The sequence below is a fragment of the Triticum urartu genome, chromosome 6, assembly GCF_003073215.2.
Source record: "Triticum urartu cultivar G1812 chromosome 6, Tu2.1, whole genome shotgun sequence".
Classification (NCBI taxonomy): domain Eukaryota; kingdom Viridiplantae; phylum Streptophyta; class Magnoliopsida; order Poales; family Poaceae; genus Triticum; species Triticum urartu.
Genome location: NC_053027.1, coordinates 240,078,904 through 240,090,310, shown reverse-complemented (window position 1 = coordinate 240,090,310; position 11,407 = coordinate 240,078,904).

Below are 11,407 nucleotides of genomic sequence, written 5' to 3'. Positions count from 1 at the left end.
CGTTCCATTTGGAGGTCGTTTGATGCCCCAATGGTTAACCACGTTGACCACCGGACCCCTTTCTCTTTGCAGCCCAGCACCCCTTCACAACAGCCCACTAGCCCATCTAAACCCCTTCCATGATCTCCGTTGTTGGATCACGGTCGTGTGGGCGAAAACGGCACCTCAATAGCCCTCTCCTAGCTCCCAGAATCTATATAAACACCTCGCCCTCCGAAATCCCGGATCAAACCATAGCCTTCCTCCTCCTCTCATGGCCGAACACATCTGCCCGGCGGCTGGACGCGTCCGCCGCCCATCGTCAATCCAGCCGCCGCCGCCCATCCTACAACTAGCCTCTACCCTGTGTCGCCTTCGCCGCTGCCCGTCTCGCGCGCCGCCCCCGCCCGCCAAAGCCCATCGCGGGCCCGCCCGGGCCAGGATCTGCGCCACCGCCGCCCGCGGGTGCCCGCGCGCCCGAGCCACCGACTCCGCCACCGTGTGACCTCGCGGCCCGGTGACGCGGCCTGACTCTGCCGCCTCTGGTCGCTGGAGAGCACCGCCCCGCCGACCTCGCCACGCGCCGCCTCCGTCCCGCGCCCCCTCGACCGCTCCGCCACCTTCGCTCCCTCGCCGTCGTCGACATCCTCCGTCGCGCCTCCCGCTCATCGTCGGCGCCTCCTCCGGCGAGATCCGGTCACCGTCGCCCCGTATCCGGCCACCCCGACTCTTGCCACCACCCTGATCCATGTCGGAGCCGCTGTCTTCGTCGTCACTGGCTTCCCCTACCACCTCGGGACCCGCTCCGCGACCCGGCCCGCTCCGCGGCCGATCTGCTCCGTTGAGGTTGAATTTTTGTCCAAGTCCCTGGATCTGTGTTGTTAACTGTGTATGTTTGAACCATCATAACTTTGTGCATGTCGCTCCGGTTTGCGTGTATGATATGTCAAAATGTTCATCTCTAAGTGCTCTCGATGATGGTGTAGTTTGCATGCATGTTACTGCTTGTCTTGATGCCTTAATCCTCATTGCAGAAGTGCTAAATGTTATAATCTGCTGGAAATTGTCAGAACTTGCTGATTTGTCTTTTTCATAGCATTTAGTGTGTTTATCTTTTGAGCATCATGTCAACATATTTTAGGATCATATCCATGCCATCTTTACAGTGGTGCAATCCATGTATTTTTATGTGCCATGTGGTGACTAGTACAAGCATGCAAAGTAGGGTACTTGCTATTGCTGATTTCAGTGACTATGTTTTCTGCCAAGTCTGAACCTGCTAAATTATGTTGCCATGTTAACTTAATGCTACTAGTGAATCCATGCATAATCTGGAGATGCTCAGTAAGGTTGTTTTGTAGATCTTTTTATGCTCTATCCATCCATCTCCTTGTTTTCAATTATGGCCTTCTGTATCTTGTCATTACCATGCTCTAAATTTGCTAAATATGTTTCTATCAGCCTGTTATCAGTGAGTTCATTTTTACCATATGAATAGCTAGTGATCTATGCATCTTATTACCATGTCCTTGACATGAGTAGTTGCACAAACATGTCTTTTTGCTGTTGGTTATATTCACATGCCATGATATGCTTTGATATGAGTTGCACAAGCTTGGAAACATGCCTACTTGTCGTTGTTCCTGCCATGTTCATTTTATTTCACTAAGTCTGTGAATCTGTTATCATTTGCATTCTTCCCATGATGTTTTGAGAATGTTCTATTGTTTTATAGCAGTAGCTCAGTGTTCATGTTTTGTAGGGATTAATATGTATATAATTTCAGTGCCCTTTGATGCCATGAAATGTTCCTGTAACATATACTTCTGTTGTCTCAAAGTATGCATCATGAGTCTGTTTTCTGCCATACTTTGTTTTTCACTAAGTCCGAGAATCAGTGATAACTTGCAATCTTGTCTTAATGATTGCCATTGATTTAGTGGTTATATGGAGATGCTTAGTAATCATGTTTCTCTATGCTTAACCTATAATTTAATGCCACTCTTTTGTTTGCCATGATCTTTCATTGTAGCATGTTTTTTTCATGCCTCCAACATGTCACCATGTTATCCTTGCTCACATGTATGCCCCGTTTTTCACTAAGTCATAATCTGTGTTATAAAGTTGTCTTTTGCTTTGATCATGTTGGATTAATCCTGATGACCATGAACCTGAACATTGTTGTTATTTGAAGCATGTAATCTGTACTTTGAGTGCATGTTAAGTTTATGTCCATATGTTTTCTGTAGCATGTTGTTTCCTTGATTGCAAAGTGCTTAGTTGCTCTTTAGAGCAGATTGTGTTTGAAACATGTATTGAGTGTATGTGTTGAACCGTGGCTCCGTTTGCAACATGCTCTAGATGAAACATGCTTGGTTTTGCATTTAGTTTCATCATGCCATGTCGCATCCATGTTTTGGAGTGTTTGTGATTGTGTTTGTAAGCATTTTGCATCAATGCCATGTTTAACTTGTTTTAGTCATATCTTCTAGGACGTAACTCCGAATTGAATGAACTTTATATGTAACTTGACTAGAAAGATGCGTAGATCATCATTGTGCACTTTAACTTGCTATTTAACAACATCAACATAACATGTTATTCATATCTGGTCCAATTTCTAAATTTGCATATGAGGACTTACCGGAGTTGTTATATGTTGTTTCCGGCCTCACTTAAACATGCTCTGATGTGATGTTCTTGTATGCATCATCTCTTGCCATGAGTAGCATCATATAGCATTGTCATGCATCATACTTGGTTGAGCATCTTGTCATTTTTTGTGTTGTGTGTTTACCATGTTGTTTGCTTCTTTCCGGTTGTGCTTCTTCTCGATAATTCTTGTCTCGTTGTGATCGTGAGGATTCGTTCGACTACGTGGATTCGTCTTCTTCTGGATTTCAGGCAAGATGAACGTCACCTTGGATCTCAATACTATCTTTACTATGCTAGTTGTCTCGATGCTATCGCTATGTCGCGCTACCTACCACCTATTTGTCAAGCCTCGCAAATTGCCATGATAGCCTCTAACCTTTTCCACCATGCCAGCAAACCGTTGTTTGGCTATGTTACCACTTTGCTCTGCCCCTCTTATAGAGTTGCTAGTTGCAGGTGCACTTGTAGGTTGTTCCATGTTGGGACATGGATATCATGGATATCATGGGATATCACAATATCTCTTATTTACTTAATGCATCTATATACTTGGTAAAGGGTGGAAGGCTCGGCCTTTTGCCAGGTGTTTTCTTCCACTCTTGTCGCCCTAGCTTCCGTCATACCGGTGTTATGTTCCTTGATTTTGTGTCCCTAACATGATGAGGGTTTATACTACCCTCTTGACAGTTCGCTTTGAATAAAACTCTTCTATCAAGGCCCAACATTGGTTTTACCATTTGCCTAATAAAAACTAAAACTTTCTTAGGGATGGGCTAGCAACCGAGGACTCTTAATCAACCCTCGGCCAATGGTCCTCATTAGTTTGGTCCAAACCGCGCGATGTCCGGCACACCCTGGGCAACCAAGGTCTCAGCCAACCTAATGTCTGGCCCGTCTGGTGTACCCTGAGAACGAGATACGTGCGACTCCTATCAGGCTAGGTTGGTGCATCGGGAGGTCTTACTGGTTTTGTTTTACCATTGTTGGAATGTCTTGTGCACCGGGATTCCAAGTCTGATGGGAGGGTCCGGCGATGGCGGATTGTCTCCGCGGATCGTGAGCTTGTCATGGGCTAAGTTGGGACACCCGTGCAGGGTTTAAACTTTTGAGAGTCGTGACCGTGGTTATGTGGCATATGGGAATTTGTTAATATCCGGTTGTAGTCAACTTGAAGTAAACTCAATTAAAATACACCAACCGCATGCGTAACCGTGACTGTCTATTTTCATGGAAGTTCGAGAGGAGAACACGGTTGGGTTATGTTTGAACGTAAGTAGTTCAGGATCACTTCTTGATCATTACTAGTTTGCGACCGTTGCATAGTTTCTCATCTTAATCTTGTACTCGTAAGTTAGCTACCATACAATGCTTAGCCGCTTGCTGCAACCTCACCACTTATCCTTTCCATACGCATTAAGCTTTGCTAGTCTTGATACCCATGGTAATGGGATTGTTGGGTCCTCGTGGCTCACATTTTACTACAACAACAGTTGTAGGTACAGGTAATGCGACGATCATGATGTGAGAGCGATGTTTACTTGTTTTGGAGTTCTTCTTCTGCTTCTTCTCTGATTGAGGGTTAGGTTCCTGGTCGGCAGCCTGGGCTAGTAGGTTGGATGTCGTCTGAGTTTCTGTTTGTGTTTCATCTATAGTCGGATGTTGTTCTCATGTATGATGTTTGTTGTATTCTTGTGGCATTGTATGCCCTTTGTATGTATCCCCAACTATTATGTAATGGTACGATGTGATGATATCCACCTGGCAAAAGCGTTTCAATATGCGGCTCTATCCTTGGTGGGACCTTCGAGTTCCTCTTGGGTAGGATCGCATATTGGGCGTGAGAACAGTTATCCCCACGGAACACATTTACGGGTCCCCTCGAGTGCTTGCCCATGATGAAGTAGCGCAAGATCAGCACCGGCGTGATGACGTTGTGCTACTCGAGGAGAACCTTCTCCAGGCTGCTACACGTGCTACATTCTACCAGGAAGCCCTGCGCCGCCATCAAAGCCACAGGTTTCATGCTCGGTGCTTTGAGGAAGGTGACCTTGTCCTTTAGCGCGTTCAGTCCGCCAAGGGTACAAACAAGGTGTCGCAGAAGTGGGAAGGCCCTTACCTAGTGGTACAAGTCACCAGACCCGGCGCAGTCCATCTAGATACTAGAGATGGCACTTAGCTGCCAAACTCATGGAATATTGAGCATCTACGCAAGTACTAGCCGTAAGGCGCTAGGCTGCCGGGCACTGCCCGCCAGGCACCCTTTTCTACAGGCCTTGCCTCAGCTGCATGTAACCCCTTGTACAAAGCCAGGGCGATGACCCCATGCAAGATAAAATAAGGAAGCGTTGTAGGGGGGCCCCAACTAAGATTGCATGCATGCATGAGCACACCAAGATCACTGCATAAGCATTTCATGAGCATTTGCATTTGCATATGTAGGGATGGCAATGGGTCGGGTTTGGGGCGGGTGGAGCTGGTCCAAATCCAACCCGTGAACCATCTTCCTACCCTCTGCCCATCCATCGAATTATCCATGGGCACAACTTGTGCCCATGCCCAAACCCGCTGGATACCCACATACCCATGGAGCTCCATGGGCATAGAAAAGTCAGCATGAAGCTTCCCAAAGATCAAATTAGCTCATTGTCATTCACTCAAAATGATAACATAAGCTACATGCATAAGTAGGCAACAAGTAATATGATGAGTCCTTAAGTCTGACATACTAGAGGTTGATTCTGTAGCATATAGCTTATGGCACCAGTTGCATATTTCCTGCCATTTCCCATTGATTCGCTCTTTCTACTATCACTGGCATATGGCCTCACATGACGTACGGGTATCCATTGGATATCCATGGAGCACAAACTATAACCGTGCCCACCCCAGCTGTTCGTGGGTATCCATATCCATGGACCCATGGGCAGAAATGAGCTCCACACCCTTGCCCAACCGGGTCGGGTATCCATGGGTATCCAGATCCATGGATAAAATTGCCATCCCTATGCATATGCATATAGATTGGATTGCATCATGCATTCTTTCTCATCTACATGAAGTTGCAGGTTCCTGCCGTGAACTTAGCTTCGACAAGGGATGAGAAGATTGCACGGCACAGCGATCCCCGGCAAGCCAAACAGATAAGTTTTACCTCTTGTCCATTAGTGTTCTGTAAAGCTATAACTTTGCATGAGAAAACCTCGCCCCTCTTTTGAAACTTAGGTGCTCCCATCCATGACTCGAACGTTGCTTTAGTCAGGATGGTCGCAGTGGCCTTTGGTAAAAAGGAGCTGGCGGGGGCTAGCCCCTCTGTCTGTCCCCCGGTAGACAAAGAGGGTGCTGGCAGGATATCCTGCTTGGGAAATCTCGTGTATTTTCATTAAAGAGGCACTCCACCTCTGCATGGACATACACATACATGGGTTCCCGGCAAGGTTCATCTTTTTCATTTATATGCTAATACAAGTACAAGCATTACAGAACACAAAGATGGCCTTGGGAGATTACATTATTTGAATTAAAATTTGGAGATTTCCTACAAATTTAAGATTGAAAAAAGATAAGTGCCCCATGATCCTCTCTTTCCGTTTTCCCTCCTTCATGCACTGCAGCGGAAGGAGGAAAAGACGAGAAAAGGAGCACCCAAGCAGGAGCCCACCCTGGTCCCTTCAGGGCCTGTCGGGCGCGGCCCGACAAGACCGGGAGTGGTGAGGCTGCGAAGGAGGAGTGCGGGGGATGGGGCGGCGCCTTCTGGTCGCCGCCTCCAGAGCCAGCAAGAAGCCCTGGCTTGAGCGCCAGTGGAGTCAGCCACCAAAGCTCAGCCGGAAGACTGCTGGAGGCGAGGAGAAGGCACCAAGAGAACATCCCTCCCCGTCTATCACCCGAAGAGGCTGGTGATGACGGTGCCGGGGAGGGAGGGGAAGAGCGGAAAGACAAGGCGGCAGGTCGACGATCGGAGGCGATGGCATCCGCACCATCGTACTCCGACCTGGCCCCCTTCCATCCGCCTTCTCCGTTTTCCCTCACGTTCTCCTCACCACCACTGCTCCTGGGAAGCCCCAAGACTCCGGTTCGACGCCTCTAGCAGAGAAAGGCGCGCCTCTCATCGACAATAGCCCCAAGACCTCCGGGTGGGGCAATGCCGGGATTACCAATGATCTCTAGCCCCATCTCCTGGCTGAGCCTCGAAGAGACCAAGAGATTCACCACGTCAAGGACCAGGCTCACTCCCCGAGCGTCCGCACCAGCATGAGGCAACAATAACCCCAATAAGGAGCCTGGGGGCGAGTCCCAGGCTCTTCTCTACGGCATCACCGGCGGAAGCAGAGAACAAGGGAAGAAGATGGGGAATGCAAAGATGGATGACTCCGCCCTCCTCCGCCCCACCCTTTAATAGGCCGGGCGGGGAAGCGGTTGGGGAATGCAGTATTTCAAAAAAATTCCTACAATCACGTAAGATCTATCTAGGAGATGCATAGCAACGAGAGGGGAGGGTGTGTCTGCGTACCCTCATAGACCAAAAGCGGAAGCATTTAGTAACGCAGTTGATGTAGTCGAACGTCTTCACGATCCAACCGATCAAGTACCGAATGCACGGCACCTCCGCGATCTGCACACGTTCAGCTTGGTGATGTCCCACGTACTCTTGATCTAGCTAAGGCCGAGGGTGAGTTCCGTCAGCACGACGGCGTGTTGATGGTGATGGTGAAGTTACCGATGCAGGGCTTCGCCTAAGCACTACGACAATATGACCAAGGTGGAAAACTGTGGAGGGGGGGTACCACACTCGGCTAAAGATCAACTTGTGTGTCTATGGAGTTCCCCCTCCCCCGTATATAAAGGAGGGGAGGAGGAGGAGGGCCGGCCTCAAGGGGCGTGCCCAAAGGGGGCATTCCTACTCCTAGTAGGAGTAGGTTTCCCCCTTTCCTAGTCCAAGTAGGAGAAGAAGGAAGGAGAGGAAGATGAGAAGGAAAGGGGGGACCGGCCCCCTAGCCCTAGTCCAGTTCGGTTTGGGCATGGGGGGCGTGCGCCACCTCTTGGAATGCCTCCTCTCTTCCACTACTAGGCCCATGAGGCCCAATAACATCCCGGGGGGTCTGGTAACCCCCGGTACTCCGAAACTTATCTGAAACGAGCCGAACCATTCGGGTGTCCGAATGTAGCCTTCCAATATATGAATCATTATGTCTCGACCATTTTGAGACTCCTCATCATGTCTGTGATCACATCCGAGACTCTGAACAACCTTCGGTACAACAAATCACATAACTCATAATACATATCGTCATCAAACTTTAAGCGTGCAGACCCTACGAGTTCGAGAACTATGTAGACATGATCGATACACATCTCCAGTTAATAACCAATTGCAGAACTTGGATGATCATATTGGTGCCTACATATTCTACGAAGACTTTTATCGGTCAAACCGCATAACAACATACGTTGTTCCCTTTGTCATCGGTATGTTACTTGCCCGAGATTCGATCGTCAGTATCATCATACCTAGTTCAATCTCATTACTGTCAAGTCTCTTTACTCGTTCCGTAACGCATCATCCCGCAAGTAACTCATTAGTAACATTTCTTGCAAGTCTTATAGTGATGAGAATTATCGAGAGGGCTAGAGATACCTCTCCGATACATGGAGTGACAAATCCTAATCTTGATCTATGCCAAATCGACAAACACCATCAGAGACACCTGTAGAGCATCTTTATAATCACCAAGTTACTTGTGACATTTGATAGCACACAAGGTGTCGTGGAATTGTCATGGCAGATGTCCTAGTGTGAAGAAATAGTCGTGGAGCAATCGCAATGGGATTAGCTTAAAGGGGTTAATCAGTACAAAGGACACGGAGAGTTTATACTGGTTTGGCCCCTTGTGGTGAAGGTAGAAGCATAATCTAGTTGGAGGTGGTATTGCTAGGGTTTTGATGGCCAGGGAGCGAATACGCTTAACCTGGCTCTCGATTTGTTGTTTCTTGCCCTAAGACACTGCCGGGTCATCCCCATATATACACGGGTTGACGCCCTACAGCCTACAGAGTCCCGACCAGCTCATACAATGTGTCCGGCTCGGTGACGTATCTTACATGCCTTATATTACAAGTATACATGGCGGTTTATACTTACGGGCCTTAAGCCGCCTCTGGGCTTGGGCCTCTTACAAGCCTAACAGTGAACCGCCATCTAGTATACTCTTGGGCTTCATACAGGTGAACCACCATTGTGGTTGACCCGGCCCCTCCTGGGCGGGTCATATCTAGTAGTCATATCCCCAACATTAGGCCCCAGGTTGATTTGAACTTGTTCATGTCAATCTTCAACACTTAGAAAAAATCCTTCTACATCTACTGTCAAAACCTTGTAACCCGCCATGACGTCATCTCCAGGAATTTCAAAAACCCGCCACGGCGTCAATTTAAAAGATCTTTATCTTTAATGTCTTTCCGAAAATCAAGGTGTCCAATTAGCTGGATAATCATCATTTGGCCTCCTTGTCTTTCGCACCTGCTTGTTTCCCCTCTCCTTATAAATAGGGTCAAACCACCCCCTTTTCATTCTCTTCTCTTCGCCTTCTCATTTTCTCTTTCCTCGTGACGCACCAGTCCTCACGAGCTCCGCCACCATCGACCTCCGTCTTCTTCATCCACTCCGGCCGCTGCATCGCCTTGAACGATCCAGAAACACCGCGACACTCCTCAGCTGTCAACTAGCATTAGTAAGTCTCCCCCTTTCCTTTTCCTGGATCTGTTCTTTAGGGTTTTGGTGTTCGTCGGTGTTCATTACTGCTCATCCTTCTTCTTGTTAGATTGCGTAGCTTTGATCTGAAAACAATGTAGATCTTGTGCAGTAGTAGTTTAGCACCCGCTTTTGATATTAGAACATATCTTCTTTGCGATAGATCTCTTCTAGGGCATCTCCACTTTTCTGCTGCTGCCTCTGTAGGTTTTAGAATTTATTTCCCTTTTCTGAACAGTGGTAGATCCGAATTTATAGCTTCAACCCATGGAACCTGTTTGTCCTAACAATTAGCAAATTATTACTCTTGGTAGATCATGAATATCTTAGTCGTGGCGGCTTATTCTGCCGGCTTATCGTTACTTCATATATCATTAGCCCTCGCTTATGCTGCCATTCTGATCATGCACTGCAATTGTTAACTTGTAATCTCACCAACTAACTTGAGCTGGCAAATTATCTCCTTCCTTTAGGTTGTCCTTTCACCATGCCGCCATAGACAATTAGTACATGTAACTGGGTTCCCTCCATCGTCACTTAGAGCACTTTAAAGGACTTTGTCACCGTTGGATACTTGCTAGAGAAAAGTGTCATGCATTATCGTGTCCCTGACCCGGGCAAAGAGAGACCTCAGCTAAAGGGCGGTGAAGTTATTTTATTCACTTATCATATGAACCGGGGCTTCTCGCCGTCCGGCTCTAAGTTCTTTAGGGATGTTCTGCACTTCTTCAAACTCCATCCACAAGACATTGGACGCAACTCCATATCAAACATCTGTAACTTTCATGTTTTCTGTGAGGTATACCTTCAAGAAGATCCTAGTGTTGAACTTTTCAGGGAATAATTCTACATGAACCGGCAAAATGAGTTCACAAATGGGCCCAGCTTGGAACTTGGTGGAATTTCAATTCAACGTAGAAGAGATGCCATCTTCCCTCAAGCACCTCTGCTGAGTCACCCCAAGGACTAGAATCAAACAAGGTTCTACTGCAAAGATATCTCGCCATCTGGTGAAAATCCATTGTCGGGTTATCGTGCTGAACATCTCGACTCAAGTTATCAACTCCCTGATAAACTTACGGCCGCCGAACTCAAGAAACTTGTCCCTACAATCAGAAAAAGTCCAAACCTTGCTAGGAAACGGTTTAATCGGAGTCGATTTAGTCCGCTGCTGGGTCACATGGCGGATCATACCCTTAAGCCGCCGATCCGGCTTGATGTGTACTTGTACCGGAGGAACAGACGATCCCTTACGCCATAGATCTCTATGTCTGACTGAAGAGGGCATCATTGAAATGGCAACAACGCTTGTAAATAGCAAATTTGAAGACTGCAGCAAAGTAGGCTTGAATCTTTCTGCAAGCTCAACCCGCCGCCATATGTAAGTCTCTTGACTTCTTTTACCTTACTTCATCACCCAAACATTGCGTGAACTCAAATATGTTATCCTTCCGTAGGCTAAATCTGATTTCTGGAAGGCAAAATATGACCACAAGGATGCCAAAAAGGCTAGGGCTGCTGCGAAAGCCGCCAAAAGACCATTAGGATATCTAGGAAGAAACCAAGCGCCTCTGATCTGCTTAAGTTGGATGAAACCTCTGAGTCGGAGGTAGCCCTTGACTCTCTTGGCTTGTTTTTCAACCACCTTATTGACAATGACTTTTGCCAGGATGACACGGGAGCCAGCCAAGAAGTCGAAGAAGAGGTAACTATTATTTCCTCTGACTCAGAACCTTTACTAAGACAGAAACTTCGGTGGGTAACCCGGAAAGTGAGGTTTTCACATCGCTTTGCTTATTTAGATCCTCATTTTCTTTTGAAACGACAGCAACATGAGAGCCGCCGCCAGACCCGGACTAGTTGAGGTGAAGATTTATCCTCCAGTTTACCAAACACTCCTCGAAAATGCCAAAATGAGGTTCTTTTTAACCTTAACTCTTTATTTACTGGCGGGTTTCTTTCATTAACCACTCAACTCCTTTGATTCCATTTTTGCAGGAGATTTCCTGTTCTTCCTCTGGCGATTCA